Here is a 23,221-nt window from a genome sequence, read left to right on the forward strand (position 1 = left end):
TTTTCCTATATATAGACTCAGAACCGTCTTAACACTCCAACTAAGGTCCGGTCCTCATTTCTTATTTTAAGTTTTCTTCTTTCTCAGCTTCATCAGATTTATTAATCTTTAGCTCCTCTCTTATTTATAGGCTCTGGTTAGGGTTTTAATAGCAATTTCCATGATAACTCCCATTTATAACTTACAGAAAAAACATTCAAACACAGGGACCAACGGATTCTCTGCTTATTTCACATCAGACTCAAAATAGATGGATTTCTCCAAATATGAGGGTCCGGTCGGGTATTTCTCTTACCCTCAGAAAGATAAAAGAGAGCAGGTTGAGAAGCATGAGTGTCCTGATGGGAAAAACATGAAGCTTCTGTTTTAAATAACTCCTCAGCGGGTCTTAGCCAAGCATGCCTTTCAAAATGCACTTCTGTTCAAGACAGAATGTTTATCAGGAGCAACTGTTAGGTGGAGCCCTATGAAGCTATCAATGTTCTACCGATCTTGATGGACACACAAGGAAATTCCACGTGATTCAACGGAACATCTCTCCCATCTTTACCCTCCTCTAAAAGACAACTCTTCAGAGCAACCATGTGGCCCCTTTGGACATCCAGGGAAATTCGCGGTGGGCTTGCAGCCCAGGGAAGAGGGAATGAGGAGAGAAAAGGATGTGAGCAATGGAGAACTGGAGGGCCTCGAACAATTTTATTCGGTAGACGCTCCAGTGCAGTTTAGTAAGTGAAAGATGTAGAAACTCATTCATCAGGTGGCAGTGGGCCCTTTTCTGTCATGCCCCTTGAGGCATGAATGTGGTAGCTGTAGCCTTTGGGGAGTGCACACTTCAAAGAGATGCCTGAAGATTCTCGGAGGGGCTCTGAATCACGTGCATGGAAGACACACCTCACACTCGCAGCTTTTGCCCTTTAAAGAACGAAGTTAAAAGTAAAACGCTTGACAATTAAGCAAGTTGAGGTTTCATTTCCAACTTCACCTTAATACCTCCAGACTACAACAAAGCAACTGGAAGCCAACCCTGATCATTTGCTTTCATGCTGAAGAGTAACAACGTGATTACTGGAAGACAAGAGATAATCTGGAAATAAATTCTTAGAGACAGTGAGAGCCAAAGATCTACTAAGCCCAGAGACCAAGAAGTTTGCAGTGGAAACTGGAAGTTGGCAGAGTCTAGAATTAGGAAAGAAAGGTGCTTTTCAAATAAAAACAGGAGGACATTTCCAGGACAACCAATAAGCAAGAAACAAGGTAAGATGACTCGAACGTGGGAATTCAACCCTATTTATTTCCTGGGACTGTGAACACAGGAGACCTGTTAAAAAAGCTGTAATTTGTTTAAGTCTAAGGAACCATGAGGAGAGAACCCACCCAACAGACACCATAGGGTAAGAAGTCTGAGGGGAACTAATTTAGGTTATTACTTTTTTTTTTTTTTTTTTTTTTTTTTTTTAAGGAAGCGTACAACTCAAGAAGTACAAGCATAACTTGGAGATACCACCCATGGGTTCCAGACCACAACCATGAGCAAGAATTGCAAGGAAGCGAGTCAAAGGGATTTTTCAATTTCCCTGAGCATATAAAGGTTACATTTACACTACATGTCATCTGTTAAGACGTAGCATTACGTCTAAAAAACTATGGATATACCCTTTTATAAAAATGCCTTATTGCCAAAAAATGCTAACCATAATCTGAGTTTTTAGCAGGTCATAATTTCTTTGCGGTAGAGAGTCTCAGTGTTGATGGCTGCTGACAGGTCAGAGTGGTGGTGGCTGAAGGCTGAGGCGGCTGAGACAATGGCTTGAAATAAGCTCATGAAGTTGCCGCATCAATTGTCTCTTCCTTTCACAAATGCTCTCTCTGTGGCATGTGATGCTGTTTGAGGGCGTTTTACCTGCAGTAGAACTTCTTTCAAAATCGGAGTCAATCCTCCCATACCCCTGTCTCTGCTTCATCAACTAAGCTTCTGAAACATTCTAAACCCTTTCTTGCCCTTTCAAATCTTCATAGTTTCTTCAGCACCCTCACCAGGACTAGATTCCATCTCAAGAAACCACCTTCTTTGCTCTGACACAAGAAGCAACTCATCATCCATTCAAATTTTATCACGAGGTTTACACGATTCAGTCCCATCTTCAGGCTCCACTTCTAATTCTGGTTCTCTTGCTACTTCTACCATATTTGCAGCTACTTCTTCCAGTGAAGTCTTTCAACTCTTCAAAGTCATCCATGGGAGCTGGAATCAACTTCCTCCAAACACTTGTTAATGTGATATTTTGACCTTTTTCCCATGTATTACAAATGTTCTTAATGGCATTTAGAATGGTGAATGTTCCAAATGTTTCCATTATTTTGTCAGATCAATCAGAGGAATCATTATTTATGGCAGCTGTAGCCTTATAAAAACTATTTATTTTCCTTTCTTTTCTTTCTTTTTTTTTTTTTTTTAGGAGAGAGAGTGAGCCTGAGTGCGAAGGTCATGTGTGTTGTGGAGAGGGGTACCAGTAGGGGCAGAGGGAGAGGGAGAGAGAGAATCTTAAGCAGGCCACACACTTAGTATGATATCCAACATGAGGCTCAATCTCATGACCCTGACATGACCTGAGCCAAAATCAGGAGTCAGAGGCTTAAATGACTGAGCCACCCAGACAACCCATAAAATGTATTTGTTAAATATTAAGAGTCAAAAGTCAAAATAACTCCTTGACCCATGAGCCGCAGAACAGATGTTGTGTTCACAGGCATGAAAACATTAATCTTGTCCATCTCCATCAGAGCTCCTGGGTGACCAGGTGCATAGTCAATACAGAATCATATTGTGAAGGGAATCTTTTTTTCCTGAGCAGTACGGTCACAACAGTACTCTTAAAATATTCAGTAAACCATGTTTTAAGAAGATGTGCCATCATCCAGGCTTTACTGTTCCACTTGGAGAGCACAGGCAAGAGTAGACTAAGCATAATTCTTAAGAGACCTAGGATTTGCGGAATGGTAAATGAGCACTGGTTTCAACTTCAAGTCACCAATTGCATGAGCCCCTAACAAGAAAGTCAGCCTGTCCTTTGAACCTATGAAGCCAAGCATTATTTTCTCCTCTCTAGCTATGAAAGTCCTCAATGGCATCTTTTTCTAAAAAAAAGCTGTTTTATCGACATTAAAAATCTGCTGTTTGGCATAGCCACCATCGCATAGTTAGACCTCCTGGATCACCTGCTGCAATTTCTGAACTGAAATCCAGAGTCAGCACCTGGGGCTTCACTTTGTCCTTTGATGTTATAAGGGCAGCTTCTTTACTTAAACCTCATGAACCAACCTCTGCCAGCTTCATACTTCTCTTCTGCAGCCTCCTTACTTCTCCCAGCCTTGGTAGGATTGGAGAGTTAGAGCCTTGCTCTGGATCATGCTCTGGTTTAAGAAAGTTATGTGGCCAGTTTGCTCTTCTATTCAGACCTCTAAAACTTTCTCTGTACCAACAACAGGTATCTCACTTTCTTATTACTGCTGTGTTCACTGCGAGTAGCACTTTTAATTTCCTTCAGGAAGTTTCTCTTTGCATTACAATTTGGTTCACTGTTTGGAGCAGGAGGCTTAGCTTCTGGCCTATCTCAGCTTTTGACAGGCTTTCCTCACTAAGCTTAATCATTTGTAGCTTTTGATATCAAGTGAGAGACATGCGACCCTTCCTTTTACTTGAACACTCAGGGACCATTGTAGGCTTATTAATTGGTCTCATTTCAATATTGCTGTGTCTCAGGGAATGGGGAAACCAGAGGGGAGAGAGAGAAGGACAATGGTCAGTTGGTGGAGCAGTCAGAGCACACACAACATTTATCCATTAAGTTCATTGTCTTCTATGAGTGCAGTCTGTGGCCCCCCAAAATAATTACAATAGTAACATCAAAGATCACTGATCACCAATCACCAAAACAAATACAATAATAACAAAAATGTTTGAAATATTGGGAGAATTAGCTAAATGTCACATGGAGTAAATGGAAGAAAAAAATGACACAAGTAGACTTGCTTGAAGAAGGGTGGCCAGAAACGTTCAATCTGTAAAAAACACAGTATCTGAAAGTGCCATAAAGCAAAATGCAATAAAATGAGGTAGATCTTGGGGTGCCTGGGTCGCTCAGTTGTTAAGCCTCTGCTCATGATCCCAGGGTCCCGGGATCGAGCCCTGCTTTGGGCTCCCTGTTCACCGGGAAGCCTGCTTCTCCCTCTCCCACTACCCCTGCTTGTAATCCCTCTCTTTCTGTGTCTCTTTCTCTCTGGGTCAAATAAATAAACAAAGTCTTTTTTTAAAAATGAGGTATATCTTATAAAAGAAGGATTTGGAGAATCAAATTCCTTTAGGTGCTGATTTCATCAGACAAGAAGTTGCTATCTGTGTGATGTTGCCAATGGCCATGACCAACATGGCTGTGAGTTCACATTAACATTTGAAATATACAAGTTGTCAAACCCCACCACTGAAATTAATGAAAATTAAAAATAATGTTCATATGATGACAACAGTTTTTGGAATGAGTTCTCCTTTTAATCCCACACATTGAGCTCGTGTCTCAGCAGAGGCATTCCACTCAGGATCATGTTATTTGGGAGTTCCCCTATACACGGGAGGCAGCCCACATCAGCCACCAGCCACATCCTGCTCTCAGAGTCTTAGTGAGGAAGCAGTACCACCTTAGTTACTCAACTCCCTTTCAGTCATGTGCAAGGTATTTAGGAATTGCTGCAAGGAGAGAAAGAATGGATGCATAGTGCTTCTAGAATTCCTGAAAAAATGTGTTGTCTTCTAGGACCAAAGGTACGTGAATTATTTGTCTCATGGGGCAACTGGGAGCTTGTTATTTGGGAATTCTTCAGAGGAGGGAGGAAGGTTGAATTAGAATCTAACTCTTTGAATACTTTTCCCCATCTTTACTATATATATATCCCAGGTTCCATTTCATGTTTGTCCCATTCAAGGGTCCTGGGGAAGAGGGAAGGCGGCACTGGAAGAGAATGGGAATTTGTTCCCATTACCTCAAAGATCTCCTCTTACAACAAAATGCAACCTGCATTTCCCCCAGATTAACTCCATTTTAAATGATGACAACCCATCCAGGTGGAAGATTTCTTTATCAATATTGCAGGTGATTTACTGCAGAAAACAAAACTCTTAGAAACTTCTAGTAGTTCAGTTACAGTATGAGTAAGCAAACTTCTTGTGGCTAATCTAGAAACTTACTACTACTTTTGTAACTTTTCTGTCTGGAAAGATTCTGAATTACAAACAACAATTAAAATGTACACAGGACACTACTATTTTGTAAGCCAGGAACCACCTATACTCGACTAATCCTTGAGATTAGACAACTTGAACTGCCAAAAAAAAAAAAAAAATTCCAGGGTTAAAAACTACCAGATACATTCATATGGATTTTGCACTGCACAACTTCAGAGGGCATCATCCTACAAATAGATTATAGCCTGAAGAGTGCTATCCCACTGCACAGCAGTGGTTAGGGGAGGAAGCACCTGGATTCCCTTCCCTAACCCACAGGAACTTTATTTCTTTATTTATTGGAGAAAAAGAGAGATAGAGAGTGTGAGCGCACACCCGCAAGCAGGGAGAGGGGCAGAGGGTGAGGAAGAGAGAGAAGGAGAGAAGCAGACTTCTGGCTGAGCATTCCAGAGCCCAGTGCAAGGCTCAGTCTCATGACCCATGAGATCATGACCTGAGCCAAAATCATGAGGAGGATGCCCAACTGAATGAGCCCCCTGAGCGTCACCCAGAGGACATTTTTAGAGCAAACCTAGGGTTCCATCACTCAAAGTCACCGACCCTAAGGCTACAGGACTTGTACTACCCCAACCTCACCATCTTCACCATCGATAGTCTAGATTGTTGCAGTCAGCTCCTTAGAAGACAGGGAGTTACCTTCCTACCTTCGGAGGGAGAAAGATCTGATCCTTGGGTCCCCAAATGGTGCTAAGAATGGATATTCCCATAAAAAGAGAGGCCATTTAGCACAGAATGTTCCTGAAATGTAGCAGCACTACAGTAAAACCCAACTAGTAACTTAGCGAAAAGCACATTTTGAATTCTGAAACCTTGGGAGTATATCTCACTGGGAGGCATCACCTGTAATCTACTTACATACAGATACAAAAGCCTGTGCATAATATAGTCTCAAAAACGAATAGATACCAGTAGGTTTTTAAAAGGGAAAACACAAATAGTCCCTTTAATCCTTCTGAATATAACTTTAGAATACAGTCAGATAGTAGAAGATACACAGAAGAAGTTCTTCAACTTTCTAGATTCCCTGCCATATGTTGTTTGTGTGGCTCTAAATAGGTTTGATTATTTGAAGATTTTTTTCCCCCAAGATTTCAATAGAGGCAATCAGAAAACATTCTCCTAGGCTGTGATGGGATATTCAAACAAGCTACTGGTTATTGGGAAGATTTGGGGCAAAGATGGCTTTAGCTCCCCACCCCTCACCAAGCCCGCCATAATGGAAGAAAAAAATGGAACAATGTAAGCAACATGGTATTTTGAGAGTGGACAATAATCCATCAATTTTGATACAGCTTTTTCAGTGATGGATACAAGGTAAAGCTTTCCCCAGTTCAACTGAGCTCCAACTTAGAATTCCAGACTTACATCTCCCAGTACTTGCCACTTTATAGCTAGTCTTCCCAAATTCAATCAAATTGGTTACCCTGGGATGCAATTTCTGAGGGAGGAAGCTCTTCTTTGAAGGCAGGATATTTTAAAAGTAAGAGGCTGAGATCCTTGACTCTAAGACATTGCCAATCATTTTCCTTCCACCCTGACCCTGGTAGTGTGGAAAGTCAGGAAGGGAAAGGAAAGGGGCAAGTAGTAGACAAGAAGAAGTTAGTGACAGGCTAAAAGAAAAGAAAAAGAATGGGAAGAAAGAGGAAGAGAACTACGAACGAGCACATAGTATATTCACTCCAAGTTGGAGTGCATTAATGCTCTCAAAAGGAGAGCAACTTCCTTGCAGTTCATTCCTGTCTCTGGAGGAAGCAAGAATACCAGTGCTGGCTAGATGTTGGAGATAATCCACTCCAAAGCCTACATTTCCCCAGTGAGGAAAGGGAGGCCTTGGAGGCAAAGTGACTCACAAAGTCATGACCCGAAGGCAGGTTCATGGTGAACCAGCCCAAAGCTCCTACCGACTACACATGCCTTTAAGCAGGGATGGTTTTTCCAAGCTGTAGACATTAGCTAATGCCTCAACAGTGAAGTAAGATGGAGGTGCCTTTCTCTCTCTGGGGGTAGGGGGGTGTGGAAACATGGGTCAGCTTACAGTATTTAAACTTGCAGAACAGCTGGAGTTGGCAAGTCCACAGCCGACCCAGCTTCCGGGGCAATCTGACCCTTGGTGACAGCATACTTTGAATTTTGACGGACAAGCTCAAAGTCTCATTTTCTAATCGTCCCAACAAACCATCTCTGTGGTGATTATGACAACATTTCTCGTGATTAATTAAGAACTCTTCATTACAGCAATCAGCTTATAATTAACAGTTCCCCCATCTTTAATAAAATATATAGAATGATACGAAACAAATAAGGGATACCAAGTGGTAGATAAAACCCAAGTCCAAAGGATATCACCATCCTCTACCGGTCAAGAAGGAGGCAAAGCAGCAAGGTATAGAGATGAGCGAGGAGGGTTCAAGAAGGGAATGGGGAGGAGGAAGGAGGCATCTGCTCAATCAGTACCTATTTTCAGAATTTCCTTCAAGCTGGCTTGGACTGAGAGCCATCAATTATTTAAAAGATGTAACATGATGCTTCCTTTGTTGAGGCAAATCTGCAAGCCAACCCCAAGAGAAAATAAAAAATGAATTAGGCAGAAGGTATTAGTCTGCTCGAAGAAAACAAAGACTTAGCTGTTGGGACTGACTCTGTTTTTAGAAATAGTTCAGTTTTGTCTCTTAAAATCCACATACCTTTCCCCACCACCCTCCCTCCTTAGCTATTTATTTATTATTTTCTACAGTACCTCACACAAAAAGAGGAATGAATCATTTCCTAAACTTCTTTCTTTTCAGATTCAGCTTGATGTATTGTCTTCATTTAAATTACAAATACACTAATCTGAAACACTGTTTACCAAGTAGCATTTTAAATGAAAGATACAAGAAATTGCATCACTCACATTTTACAAATGACTTTAGACTCTGGACCTCATAAAAAACAGCCGACAGTGTTCTCTGTCTTGGCTGCTATATTTCAGTCCAGTGAATGAAATTCAATTAGTGAGCTTTGTACTTAGGACATTATGATTCTGATGGTTGGTCTGATCAAAACCGGTGCGCCAAGCCCTAGTTCTTTTTTTTTTTTTTTTTTTTTTGGCAGACCACAGTTCAGGAAAACAAAAAACAAAAATCAAAACAAAACAAAACAAAACAATGGGGGGTTAGCATAAAGAAAGTTAGTTTTTGAAGCAGCTTACTTTTCACCATCATTAAAAAAATATGGGAGAAGGAGAACTATTCCCCAGAACAGCTCATTATTTACTAAGTGAATGGATTAACTTTTTGAGAAACCTCAATGCTTGAGTCTGTCAGTTTTAGCACTTCCCCAAAATAGCAATCAGCCTCAAACAAACCAGTAATGGACTATGGCCGATGCACTGCAGATCTTGTTCATTCTTAGGTGCTGATCGGCCTCAGCTGGTATTCCAACCAGAAAGTTCACCCTGGAATCTTGCTGATGTTTTTCTAACCCTCAGAACTACACAGAGCGACAAGCACCTAAAAGGAAACCCTGAGCCTTTACAGTGCAGACAGACTCAGCCCATGCCATCAGGTCAATAGGTGCTACATCTTGAACACTTGAAGCACGCTAACACTTGAAAACCAAACCACACACAGCAAAAACCACAGGCTGAAGCCAAGTGCATCACACGCCTCGTCCCCCATCTGGACGACTGCACTCTGATGCAAGAGCACCACATCTCCATGGATCAAGAAGGTAAGAGTGAGTCCAACTGATCGTTACATGGCTTGGCTCTTTGAAAAAAAGGTAGACAAGAAAGAGTGGCGATTTTAGGAGACTATACAGCCATTGGTCTGAGAAGAACAATCTTAATTATTCACCAATTGAGATCTGAGGATCCATGTGACTTTCAGAGGTTTTGGTGGCATTGTTGTTGTTGTTTAAACACACACCAGCTCATATCACTCCTCTGCTTCACTCACAGGGAATGGCACCACCATCACCTCATTGTACAGACAGAAACAAAGGAATCTTCCTTGGCATCTCTTTTCTCTCATCACCATTACCCATTCCATCTCCAAATCCTTCCCTCTTTGGGGAAAACAATTACAGGAAGAATCATATGAAAATTCAGACGTAACATCTGACTTCTTGGTCCACTCTTTGGAAACTTGTTCTAGAGGCTTTACATGTTGCCTGAGAGTGACCCAGGATCAGTACAGATCGGCAGCGTGACTCCTGGTGACCTTGGAGCTATTTTTCTCTGACTCAAAAACTGTAGACTCCCATCTGTTGTTGATATGAATATATCACATTGATGTTTTTTTTTTTTTAATCTTTTAAAGGTTTGTCTATTTATTTATTTGGGTGGGGTGGGGAGAATCTCAAGCAGATTCCCCACTGAGCATGGAGCTGGACAAAGGGCTTGATCCCATGTCCCTGAGATCAAAACCTGAGCCCAAATCAAGAGGCTTACCCTCAACCAACTAAGCCACCTAAGCGCCCTGATGGGTTTTAATTTTTTAAATTTTGTTCAAAGTTTTTATTTTAATTCTCGTTAACAGTATTATATTAGTGCCAGGTGTACCATACAATTCCATACCTGGACATTGATGGTATTTTAAATGATAAAGAACTTATTCCAAAGTGAATCTTTCTGAGGTCAGACACAAAAAGGCAAATGCACATTCATGACCTGTTCCCAAATGGGCTGCCTCAGACATGTCTTCTCAGAATTCTTTAGTAAAATGTGGTGCTAGAAGGCTCGTTCAGCCTCCTAGAACTTCCCAGGTCCATGTTGTTTGGCTTCATGTTGGTGGCCTGAAATCAGCCATCATGGGAGTATTTACACCACAGAAATCAGCAAACATTATAAATCAGGTGGGTTTTCTTTTCTTTCCTTTTTTTTTTACCCTCCAGAAAGACAGATGACCACTACATCACTGAAAAAGGCTTCCATTTGTTTCCTTCTTAATAGATGAAAAATACTATAGAGTGCCCTGCATCAGCACCTATGGTTCCCTCTTTTCCTCTTAAGGTGGAGACTAGCCATCAGTTCACCAAACTCATCTTCTCATATTCCTTGGCACAGGGCAACACCATATTTCCCAGCCACCCTTGCAGTTAGGTGTGGTCATGTGACTGAGCTTTCCTCCATGGAAACAGAGCAGAAGGGACAGAAGCTTACCCATAGGCGGGCCATAAAACACGCCCACACACGATATTCTGTAGCATTTCCCTTGCAACAGGCAACCTTCGATGCCATTTACTGAAGTCAGGGAACAACAGGACAGAGGGAGCTCAGCCTTAAAATCACCACTTGAAAGAGACTCACTTCAGTCAGGAATACCCACTGTGGATTAAATGGACTTATGTTTTTTTTTTTTAAAGATTTTATTTATTTATCAGAGAGAGAGAGGGGGAGAGAGCGAGCACAGGCAGACAGAATGGCAGGCAGAGGCAGAGGGAGAAGCAGGCTCCCTGCGGAGCAAGGAGCCCGATGTGGGACTCGATCCCAGAACGCTGGGATCACGACCTGAGCCGAAGGTAGCTGCTTAACCAACTGAGCCACCCAGGCGTCCCTAAATGGACTTATGTTTAAACCATTTACTCTTTGGTGGTTTGCTGGCTACACCAGTCACTATTACCATCACGGAACATTCTTTCTCTTCTTTTCTTTCTTTTTTTTTAAATTTTTTTTAATTTTTTTTATTTGACAGGGATCACAAGTAGGCAGAGAGGCAGGCAGAGAGAGAGGAGAAAGCAGGCTCCCTGTTGAGCAGAGAGCCCGATGTGGGGCTTGATCCCAGGACCCTGGGATCATGACTGAGCCGACGGCAGAGGCTTTAACCCACTGAGCCACCCAGGCCCCTCTTTCTCTTCTTTTAACTATTGTCTTTCCTCCTTCCGGCTGATAGAATAAATCAGCTAAATCTACAGAGGAGGCTGGTCAACAGAAGATAGAAACGGAGGCCTAATATGTTATTAATATGTTATTAATTTCTCACTTAGAGCTTTTATTTCACATGAGTGTTTTTGGTTCTCTGCGTTACTCCTTTCAACAGTCATCCACTAGAAAGCTGTGTTATTTCCACATGCTTGTGGTAGAGTGTGCAGCTAATTCTTTTTCACTTCCGTAATGTCACCTAAATGAAATGTTGCAGTTTAGAATCATTTCCATGTTAGAAATATATGAAGAATCCAATCCATAGGCCCTACAACTTGTCAAGGAAATTAACTCTAAAGACAGTATCGATATTATACAATTAAAATGAGAGCTCTTAACATATTTAATTTCCCCCTGACCTGACTTTCTTCAGTCATTATGGACAAAAAGTATGAATTCATTATTTGCAAATAGCCTGGATTGCTTAATATATTCTAGAAGGAACAAAGACACTCCCCTTGCGTGCACACACGCATACATTCTAGCACACGTTTCTTTAGCAAGGGCAAAAATAATCATGAAGGTAAAGATAAGCAACTATCCTAAATTGTTGATCAAGTAGACTCAGTATGGTGGAATTATAAATGTATTTTTAGTCTACATGTTTGTATCTTACGACTTTCTCATTCTATAACACTCAACAATGAAGAAAGAAAGGGGGAGGAGAAGGGAAATCAAAAGATTATTTAATCTCTCCATATTATTTACTATAGAAAGCATCCCGTGTTTTCCTCCCTATAAACTGGTATAAGGAGTCTATTTGGGGGTGTTTGGGATTGTTGTGTTTTTAAAAATTTAACAATCATAGCTCTGAAGCTTAATCACTTGTATGTGTTACAAGACCAGATGGTTCAAGTGGGTGTTTGTTTACAAGCTCTCTGCATAAGGTTTTTAGCTGCTTTTTAGACCAAAGCTGAATATTTCAACGAATAAAGGAGGCAATGAGGAATCAATGAGAAAGCACTAGATTTCACAGGTCCCCGGGCTGCTAGCCTCCACTCTGCCATCACTCGGTGCACTTTTACAAGGCTGTATTTAGGGCCCAAGAAACAATAACATATGCTTAATGTGCTTTGAGTTCTTTATGGAACTCTGCCAGACTTGGGAGGAGAAAGGTGTCTACCACGGACTCAAGGCTTTTCCGAAAGCTGTCAGTGAACCAACTAGAAAAGAACTGAGCATTCTGCCTTCCCAATACCTTCCCCATCCTGACCCTGGAGAATTTAATGCTTCCTGCTTTCTACTGGCTTCTGGAACAGTGCTGTTTTGACCAGCCACACCCACCTCCTGCTCCCTCCTGAATGTGGATGGAAAAAGAGAAAGAAAGACAAGTTTCCTGGTGACTCCCCCAGGCTTTGTTTCCTGTCCATTAACCTCAAAGTCACTCTCTGCCCCCACCCAAACGATGTGGCTTTATTTACTGCAAGGTAAGTCAAATAATCCTGAAGTTTCCTTAAGGGAGAATAAAAGGTTTGCCTTAAGGCACAATCTTGCGCAACTTTGAAAAGATGAGTTTTCCGGATGGGAAGGTCCCCTCTCCTAGCTTGCCATCTACTCTGGCATTTACCTTCTTTCAATGGAAAGAAGGTAGCCAATGCTTGCTTAACTTCATTTTTAATAAGATCAATAATGATGATCATGGTTGGCACACCTGGCATTAATATCTTACATCATAAGCTGTCTGTCCTTTATGGGTTACCCAAATCAATAGCTTTCTTGTCGCCATCCAGTCTGCTCCAAGAGATAAGGTATCTGAGGTAAGAAAGGCAGTACACGAGTATCTTAGTATCTCGAGGAGCTTGCCTCTATCATATTCTATGACCAACTAGCAAGAAATTACAAGCTAACAAAAATATGCTTGATCATTACCATTCCATGCATTTCATTCACCTCTTTTATGAGTTTGGGAGTAAAAAAAAAAAAAAAAAACAAAAAAACTTTTTCATAATTCCTATGGATTAACTCAGCAAAATGGGCTATCATTTGACTATGTCTTTAGGATCAGGGATGTGCCCCATTTATTCATAATTCTCCAGAAAGCCACGCAGTTTCTAGCACACATCAGGTGCTCCATGAAAGTATGGTGAATGAATGAAGAAATGAATTACTAGATAGGGCTCTTCTCTTCCAACCATCATGAACTCCAAGCTTAATTCGACATATGTCATTAGCCTTTACAAAGTAAAGTTAAAGCACCTTGATAAATTAGCATATTCATGATTTATGTGACTATTATGACTCCTGAAGGCAACTTTTAAGAAAGAGCGGTTCCATTGTTTATAGCTGTTAATAAAGGAGTGTGTATCTGGTAGAACTCAAACAGACTTGAAATAGTATCTTGATTATCAACAAAAGAAATGAAACTTAGTACATATGCTTGTCCGTGGAACCAGTGGCCATCAAAGGTAATTGTTACAGACTGAATATTTGTGCCCATGAGCCCAATTCTCGTGCTGAATTATGATGCACAAGGTCACGGTGGTTTGGAGGTGGGGACTTTGCGAGGTGATTCGGTCATGGGGGTGAACCCCACTCACAGTGGGATTAGTGCTCTTAGCATATGGGCCCAAGAGAGACCCCTTGTCCCTTGTGCTATGTGAGGATACAAGGAAAAGACAGCTTTCATAGGAAGGAGACCACACCAGATATCTGTTCTCCTGGAGCCATGATCTTGGAATCCCCAGCCTCCGAAACTTTAAGAAGTCAATTTCTGTTATTTAGAAACCACCTAGTTTATGGTATTCTGTTATAGCAGCCTGAACGGACAAAGAGAGTAGTCAACCTTCCACTGAAACTTGTCCAATGACTGAACCACTGTCAGCTTCGTATCAAGAAAAAGACCCCATGTCAGTATAGGTTATGCCAAACTCGACTCTTGACTTCTTAACTATCCTTCACTCCTGTGAACCATGATTATTTATTTGTATTTATGACATAACATCAGGGGTCCTAGGAAACAAGAATGTTTAAAACCAAGACTCGATTTCCTCCAATCATCTATCTCCCTCTAGCAAACACAGGGAAAATCTAGCAAGGTCTCGGCACGCAGAGATCTCCTGATCTGCAGACCGAAGGAAAGTAGGAACACCAGCATTAGCCATGAAATAACAGCAGTAGTCACTATTGATGTTTTATATACTATCAGCAGCACGGTCATTTAGCATCAAACCCCATTATCAAGCACTGAGATGATGCAGCAAGTGTCAATACTGATGTTACTATTTATAGCCCAATAAACTCTACTTTGAACAGTATTAGAAATGTTAAGCTTAGGTAGCACTCCTAGTATTAATGCCTTAATACAGATATATTGCTCTAAGCATGGTTTACAGCACAGAACATAAACACAAATCTAGTGATAATAATAAATCACTTTTTTGACTGCTTAAAAACATACTGCCAAAGTGGGCTTTATGCATTACACAATGGAGCAGAAGGCAGTGATATATATTTAAATTTTCCATTTTTAAGCTGTCACTCAAAAACTTTTCATACTTTTTTTAGCTATTGATCTTACTGGCTTGTGATAAGACTTCAACTGCTTGGTTGGGCTGTTTTTAGCTTCTGCTTCTTATTAAAAGAGCTAAATCAGGAATCAAAAAAATGCTCCTAATTTAGTAGTTTTCAATAGAAATGAAAGCTAAAAACAGCACCAAAATAGTGTAACTCTCATCTTGTATTGCCCTAGAATCCCACATTTAATTACCATGTGGTGTAGCATAATAATGGGTATAATGAAGCCATGTGTCATTATATATATATATATATATATATATATATATATATATGGAAAGGAAAGCTTGTATTAAATGTGCTAAAATAATTATTATAGGTTCTTCAATGCTTTCCATTAAATAATTTTGTAGAGTAACATAGAGACACTATGTATAGACACACGTGTGTTCTGCACCACATACTGGTTTTGCATGTGTGTATGCGTAGAGGGAGAGGTTCCACTGTTTTCTTTTTCCTTTCCACCCTCTTCTTTCATTTACAAAGAAACATCCCTCCTTCAGGTTTTGGCTACTCCTTACCTAACAATATAAATGCTGCATCAAAAGCAATCAAAGTATTAACAGCAAAACAGCTGGGTGATTGACCAGTTAGCTCATCAAGTGACTCACGGGACCCCTCTGGATATACACAGCCTGTGCTTGGAGCGGCAAATCCCATACCACAAGCAGAAATCTTCCAAATGCTGATCTTGCACTCAGCACCTTGTTCTCTCAAACCCGTGTCTGCTCTCACACGAGACTTTGCAGGAGCTGTTCGGCAGACTGTGATTTGTTTCTCCCCTCGGTGTCGGCCCCCAAAGTTCAAGGCTCAGTGTGGACGAGGCAGTGGCCCTCGTAGCTAATTGCCCATATTTTGCAAAGGGCCGCACAGAAAGGGGAAGCCACGGCCTTCAAGGCCAGGATCCATAATAAACACTCCCATGATGAATGGGTCGTGTGGTCACGGCCAGAGATCTCAGGGCAGTCCTGAATCTTTCTTACCCACTCCGGACAGAGCACTGGGTTTACCTTGATTCCCCACGGTGCCTTCTCCTGATGTCCTCACCAGACAGGGTGAGGGTAGCAACTATCAAGCAGCCAGACGATTTATTCTCAGCAGCAACAGCCGCTGGAATTCAAGTTCACTGTCATTAAACCCACCTTCTGAGAGGAGTCCAGAGCTTGCGAAATAGCAAAATTGGTTTAAAAAGTGCATAGTAATGAAGGGGAAGAGAAGACTTTTTTTTTTCCTTTTAGTGTCTCTAGAAACCTTTCTCCTTTACAAATATTTCTCATTGGCTTGGCAACGCCTATTGCCAATCATTTGAAACTTCCTGCAGCATTTTGACCCGAGCCCTAGATCTCTCCCAGCATGGCTCTGGTGTCCGCTCCTAGCAGGTGGACACCACTGAGAGCCATCAATCTTCTACAGAGCTCACAGTTCCATTTCTGTGCCCCTCATAACCACTGCTTCTGTGAACACCGACTCGCCATCCCCCACACGGGGGGCCACTCTGGTTTGTCCACGGTCTGCGTATGTCTATGTGCGTGGGAGTGAACACCCCCCACCAGAGGGGCACATTTCCACTTCTCCCCCACACAAACAGAGTGAGGAATTGCCCGCTCCGAGCTTTTCTGACAGCCGGGCGGAATGAGAGCTCCAGTGGCCGGGGATGTCCTGGTTCCTCCTTGCAGAAAGGTATTCAGTGCACGTAATAATTATCCATCCATCTCGTTCACACTAAAGGCATGGCAATGCAATTTTAGCCTTATAATCAAGACCATATGACAAAACCCAAGGCCATTAGGGACCAATTTCGAGTATTCTCTGCAAGACAATGATTTTCCAACTGCACTTACATATGCTGAATGGTTACCTCTGCACGACCGCACCTGCTCTCATTTATGTAACCCCTCTGTTTCCCAAAGCCTCTCTCAGTAACACCAGAGAGCGAAGTTTTAAAGGCTCACTGGCTTTTTTTTTTTTCCTTCATTTTTTTTTTTTTTTTCATTTCCCAAAGCATAGTATGAAAATGCTGAGGGTAAAATGTCTGTTCACACCCCTGAGCATATATTAGGATTTGCTTTGCTCCTTTCTTCTCTCCTTTCCCCTCTGCCCTGAGTCCCTCAGCCTCTCGCTCAGCCCTGCTTGCTTGCCTTTGAACTGAGCATGGTCTTCCAGGCCCATAATTACTTCACATGTACTTGTGACCTCAGCACTTCCGGTTCAGTGACATAATAATGTTGTCTCTGAAAGGATGTGAGATCATCATAAATCAAAGAGCTGTACGAGCACAGGCTCGGGCGGACGAATGCCAAAATTATTTTAAAATAATATAAAATGTAGTTCAACTATTCTTTCAAGTCTCATTTTAAAATGCTTAGAGAAACGAATAACCCCAAGCCCTTTTTACAGATACGGTTGTAAATACTAAAACCGATAACATGGGCCATTGCTAATGAGGGATCGATTTGGGGGGCAATGAAAAGAAAATCCTAAGACGAGGAGGAAGGAAAACATTGAAAAGCTTATGAAAAATGCCTCAGACACTAAATTTTACTGTTAAGACTTAGGATTCTCTGCAGACTCATGCTCAACTCTGTATTTTAATTGCTGAAGGAAAGAGAAATTATCTCTCAACATCAATTAACTGCCATCTTGGTTCTTTAGCTTATGAGTAAGGTTGCATCATAACATCTATCTCTGGACATTTTTCTAAAATTATGACATAATGGACTTGTTAATATGAGTTCCATCATTGTTTTTCTTTTTTTTTTTTTAATTTCAAGGCTGCATGGATAAAAAATGTCATAAGTAATAATTCAGTATAATAACTTTTTTTTAAAGACATGACCACAGCCCCTCTCCATTGAAGAAGCATCACACATTGCAAGTGGCCATTTTCAGAAATGTTCTGTGAAGACACTCAACAAGAAATCCCTATTCCTGCCCTGAAGACATCAAAACCCAGTTCAGGTTGCTCCATTCCATTCTCTGGAAATACCATTGTTATTCCTCTTTCTTGATGCTTAATTTAACATGATGAATCTTGGCCTGTTCTAAGAAAACAAGAGCAGAATGTACTGGGCAATTTTCAATATAATTCACTTAAAAGTTCCTAATTACTTGATCAAGGCGTATGGAAGTAGGGGATTCTAAAATGAGTCCATGATCATGGCCTGAGTGTTCCACCGTTTGAACAATGCTCTGATTATCTAATCGGGCTCTGAATGTATATACAATGAATGCTTCAGAATATCAAGGATGTCATATATAAATGGATACAGCTCATGTTAATATATGTGCTGTTTCCTCAATGAAGGTGCTTGCCAGCTGACAGGCAGAGGAGAAAGTTATGACATCTCCGTAGTGATCCTGCCTCAGCATGTGTGAACTTAGCTGTTCATCTGATTGTCACCTCATTGGAATTATTTGCATTGGCAACAGCATATGGAGTTGGTTGTAACTTAAATGTGAGTCTCCTAAAATGCCTTCAAAAGGTACGGCCTGCCCTGTGGTGCTTCACTGGAAATAAAGCCATTGCGTGCGTAGAAGCCAGCCTGTCACATGCTTGACAGTGTACGTACAGACCACAGAAGTGGCCATGTCTTTCCAAAGAAATCGTCAACTTCTGAAACCGAACAGAGGGTGGTGTGAACAATTCCTGTGTCAACCAACCAGCTGCCAAATGTTTTCTTTCAATCAAGGAATAAACAAAACCAAATTTTAAACAAATTGGAAAAAAAAAAAAACAACAACAACAAATAAATAAAAACAATGAAACCCTGATATTCTGCTGTCATCTTAAAATTACACTTTTGGGGCACCGGGGTGGCTCAGTTGTTGGGCATCAGCCTTCAGTTCAGTTTGTGATCCCAGGGTCCTGGGATCGAGTGCCATGTCGTGCTCCCTGCTCAGCGGGGAGCCTGCTTCTCCCTCTCCCACTCCCTCTGCTTGGGTTCCCTATCTGGCTGTGTCTCTCTCTCTCTCTCTCAAATGAATAAATAGGGTCTTTTAAAAAAAAATAGACTTTTAATCCTAATGGTGGTAAAGATTTCCAGATTATAAAGACAGATTATGAAAAGCACTGTTATCACCGGGATGCCAAAGGTATCGAGCAATGGATAAAACTTATGCCAAAGAAGCTAGAAGTGGAAAAAGTTCAACTAGATTCTTACCCTTCTTTGCTGAACTTTGGACATACCGCTTTCCTTTTGTTCTCCTCCTCACTGGTTACTTCTCCCCAGTCTCCTCTGTTGATTATTCCTCACTGCTCCATCCTCTAACTGTTCAGGAAACTAAGTGTCCATACCTCTTCTTTCATCTTCTGCACTCACCCCCTAGGGGGTCATAGCGAGCCTCCACATACATGCTGATAAATTCCCAATTTATAATCTAGCCAAGATGTCTCCCCTGAACTCCAGACTGACTTCTCCGTCTTCCAACTCAGGACACCTCATTTGGATGTGTACTCTGCATCTCAAAATTAAGATTTCCAAAATAACTCTTGATGAACTCTACCCTTCCACTAAATCTCCTACAAAATTTTCTATCTTCTGGTTGCTCAGATCAAAAACTTGAGAAACATCCTTGACTCTTTTTTTTTAAAGATTTTATTTATTTATTTGACAGACAGAGATCATAAGTAGCCAGAGAGGCAGGCAGAGAGAGGAAGGGAAGCAGGCTCCCTGCTGAGCAGAAAGCCCGATGTGGGGCTCAATCCCAGGACCCTGGGATCATGACCTGAGCCGAAGGCAGAGGCTTTAACCCACTGAGCCACCCAGGAGCCCCTTGGGGTTCCTCCTTTTCCTTCCACCAACTCCCACCGGGCTACCTTGTAACTCAGTTCTGCCTGTTTACTTATTTCGTTTACTGCCTTGTGGAATGTTCTGCATGAAATAGCAACCACATCTTCAGCATTCTCTATTCCCCTTACACATTTCATCTTTTTCCTAATACTTAGCATTAAGATTTGATTATTGTTAAACTTATTTCTTTAACTACTTTGCTTCTTCCATCCTTTATTCCATCCCCTCTCTCTGTCTCCCCCTCTTTCTTTCTATTGCCTACTGCTTATCTCCCTCCAAGATAATGTAAACTCGATGAGAATAGGAATCTTTGTTTGCCTCCGTATACCCATTCATTGCACAAACATTTTGTTCGCTACCATATCCCCAGACTCTAAAACAAATTTCTTACTCTCTAAAAGTATTGAGGAGACTTCTTGCCTAGACGGTTTGCAAACTGAAACACATGAAACTGTAGCCTTCAACTATACAGTATTTCTCTTCAAAATGTGCCTATATATCTATTTCAAAGGAAAAAAATCCCTTGTCACTATGCTTCCAAACACAAAGCTAAAATCAATGACAACTTTCTTTTTTGTTCAGAATGAGGCTAAGTAAACACATGAATCAGACTTTTTAGAACAAAATGAAAAAATTAAAATAATTTATATCTATATCTAATATATAGAAAAAATATATATATATATTTTAAGTAGGCTCCATGGTTAGCACGGAGCCCAACACCGGGCTTGAACTCATGACCCTGAGATCAATATTGGAGCTGAGATCAAGAGTTGAATGCTTGGGGCGCCTGGGTGGTTCAGTGGGTTAAAGCCTCTGCCTTCAGCTCAGGTCATGATCCCAGGGTCCTGGGATCGAGCTCCGCGTCGTGCTCTCTGCTTAGCAGGGAGCCTGCCTGCTTCCTCCTCTCTCTCTCTCTCTCTGCCTGCCTCTCTGCCTACTTGTGATCTCTGTCTGTCAAATAAATAAATAAAATCTTTAAAAAAAAAAAAAAGAGTTGAATGCTTAACTGACTGAGGCACCCAGGCATCCTGAAAAATCATTTATATTTATATTTATACACATACATGTACACACATATACAGAGAGTCTATTAAAGTAATAATACAATAAACTAATTTTACTGTGTCCAGCCATATACTAAGAACCATAATAAAGTAATAATAATAGATAAATTAATTAATTTTACTGAGTGCCTCCCATGTGCTAGAAACTACTAATCCTCACAAGAACCCCATGAGAGATCACTCCCTTTTTACAGATTAGGACAAGGAGGCTGAGGGTGTTTAAGGAACTGGTTAAATTTACACAGCTAGTCAGTTCCAGGGCCAGGATTTAAACCGGATTATATTATATCAGTTTACCTAGATAATATATATGTATGTAACTATACATATGTGTGTAACGATTTAATTTGAATTAGAAATAAACCATTAAAGAAGTCTAGAATATAAAAAGAAAATTCTAGTCCCTTAGAGATTTTAAAAATTTAATATCCCTATGCTTTTATAAAATTATCACAACATACATATTTTTAGTCTTTACATTTTATTTTTCTAATAGTTAATATAAAGAGAATTTATGTATTGCCCATGTATATTATGAAACTTAATAATCTAATGAACTCTCACGAATCTCCCATCCTTGAGTAAAGAGCATTGCCAAGACTGTGAAAGCTATCATGGACTCCTCCTCTACCACATTCGGCTCCATTCCTCACCGGAAGAAAATGCTATCTTGAATCTTGTACATATCATTCCTTTGTTCTTTTAGAAATCTTACTACAAGATGTATCCCTAAATAATGTGTTGCTTAGATTTATTTCTATGTGACCTTTCAAGATAGTATCATGCTGCATGTAGTCCGTTTTTTTTAAATGTTTTATTTATTTATTTATTCTAGAGAGAGAGTGAATAAGAGAGAGCATAAGCAGGGGGAGGGGCAGAGGCAGAGGGAGAAGCAGACTCCCTGTTGATCAGGGAGCCTGACTTCAGACTCAGATTCTAGGACCCTGGGATCGTGACCTCAGTCCAAGGCAGACTTCTAATAGATGGAGCCACCCAGGCACTCCTACCAGGTTGTTTTTTGTTTGTTTGTTTGTTTTCTCATTAAATGTTATGCTTCTATGATGGATCTATGTTGATACCTAACTGTGGTTCACTGATTTCACTGCTCTATCATATTCCATTTCATGAACATACCAAACTTATCGTTATCTGTCCATCCTTCTGCTGACATCTGTAGACATAAGGACATATTGTAAAATTAGTATAAGACAGTGTGATATTTATGGGGCAGCTGGGTGGTTTAGTCAGTTAAACAGCTGCCTTGGGCTCAGGTCATAATCCTGGGGTCTTGGGATCGAGCCCCATGTCTGGCTCCCTTGCTTCTTCCTCTCCCTCTGCCCTTCCCCCGACTCGTGCTTGTTCAGGCATTCTCTCTCTCTCTCAAATAAATTTTAAAAATCTTAAAAAAAAAAACACAGTATGATATTTATACAAGGGGGTAGACAAATTGATCAATGGAACCAGAGAGTTTAGAAACAGGACCACGCTAGATGGTAATTTGGTATCTATCAAAAGTAAGCTGCAGATCTGTGGGGAAAGAATGGACTATTTCCATAAATGGCACCGAGATCACAGATTCTCACTAAAAGAAATTCTACCTTAGACTATAACAGCAGCAAATTCCAGATGGATTCTAAACTGTGAAAAGCAAACGTCTGAAACTTTAAGACGACAACATAAGAGACTACCTTTATGACCTTCAGTTGGGAAGAAGAACATTATTTTTCACAACAAAGGGCTAATCATAAAAGAAAATAATGGTAAATCCTATCTAACTAAATGTATGAAAATTTTTTCATCAAAGGATACCATTAAGAAAGTAAACGGACAAGCCACAATTCTTAGACGATGTTTACAACACATAAAATCTATTTCTAATTAAGGATTTCTTTTTTAAGCATGGTCCCATCTTCCCTGAAGTCGTCACTATTTGAGTACCCTACTGTTTCTTTGTCTATTTTTTCCTAGTGTTTTGAGAAACAGGTGCTCCATAAACACTGTCGATGAGTAGACGTTCATTTCAGGCTGTTTTCTGTTGCAGCTTATGCACAATTTTACCTGGTTTAAACAAAGGATACCAACTATAGGTGGCATTGTTGTAACATACATCATGTTCTCAATTACCTGTATGACAGCAAAGACTGATACTAGTAAAACTTCATTTAAGTTTTTTAATTCAATTGAACCAGAAGGTCATTGAACCTTCAGTAATTGCTATTGAAAACCATTTGGCTAAAAGAGAAACACACACACACACACACATACACACACACACACTTATACACACAAAATAAATTGTGACATAATCTTTACTACAGATTATTCATTTTAAAAGAATCACCTAGTATGGCTCTTCTTATAAGATCATTATTGCAATTCTTTTCCCTAATTCATCTGTTAATGATTCTGAAGTAAGAGTCCAACTTGGCCTCATCTATACAATCCAAATAAAGAAAAATTGGCAGTTCTTTGTACTCCTTAGTTCATATTTTAAGTTTTGTTCTAGCTCTAAACTATGGAATAAACCCAAAGGAATGGATACAACTAGAGAGGGGGAAGGAAGCAGCTGAAGGATGTTGGGGAGTAGCCCTCGCGCTCCGCTTGGGGTCACCAGGCTGGTGACTGTGATGGAGGAGCCACTGCCATCCACGTC

The 23,221-nt window shown here is 40.7% G+C and overlaps 1 protein-coding gene across 10 annotated transcripts in view; it reads right to left on the reverse strand.

The window, feature by feature from the left end:
* ESRRG (estrogen related receptor gamma) overlaps positions 1 to 23,221 on the reverse strand; it is a 622,335-nt gene that overhangs the window by 441,699 nt on the left and 157,415 nt on the right. The window lies entirely within an intron of this gene.

Source organism: Mustela lutreola, chromosome 14 (assembly GCF_030435805.1).
Source record: "Mustela lutreola isolate mMusLut2 chromosome 14, mMusLut2.pri, whole genome shotgun sequence".
In the NCBI taxonomy this organism is placed as follows: Eukaryota; Metazoa; Chordata; class Mammalia; order Carnivora; family Mustelidae; genus Mustela; species Mustela lutreola.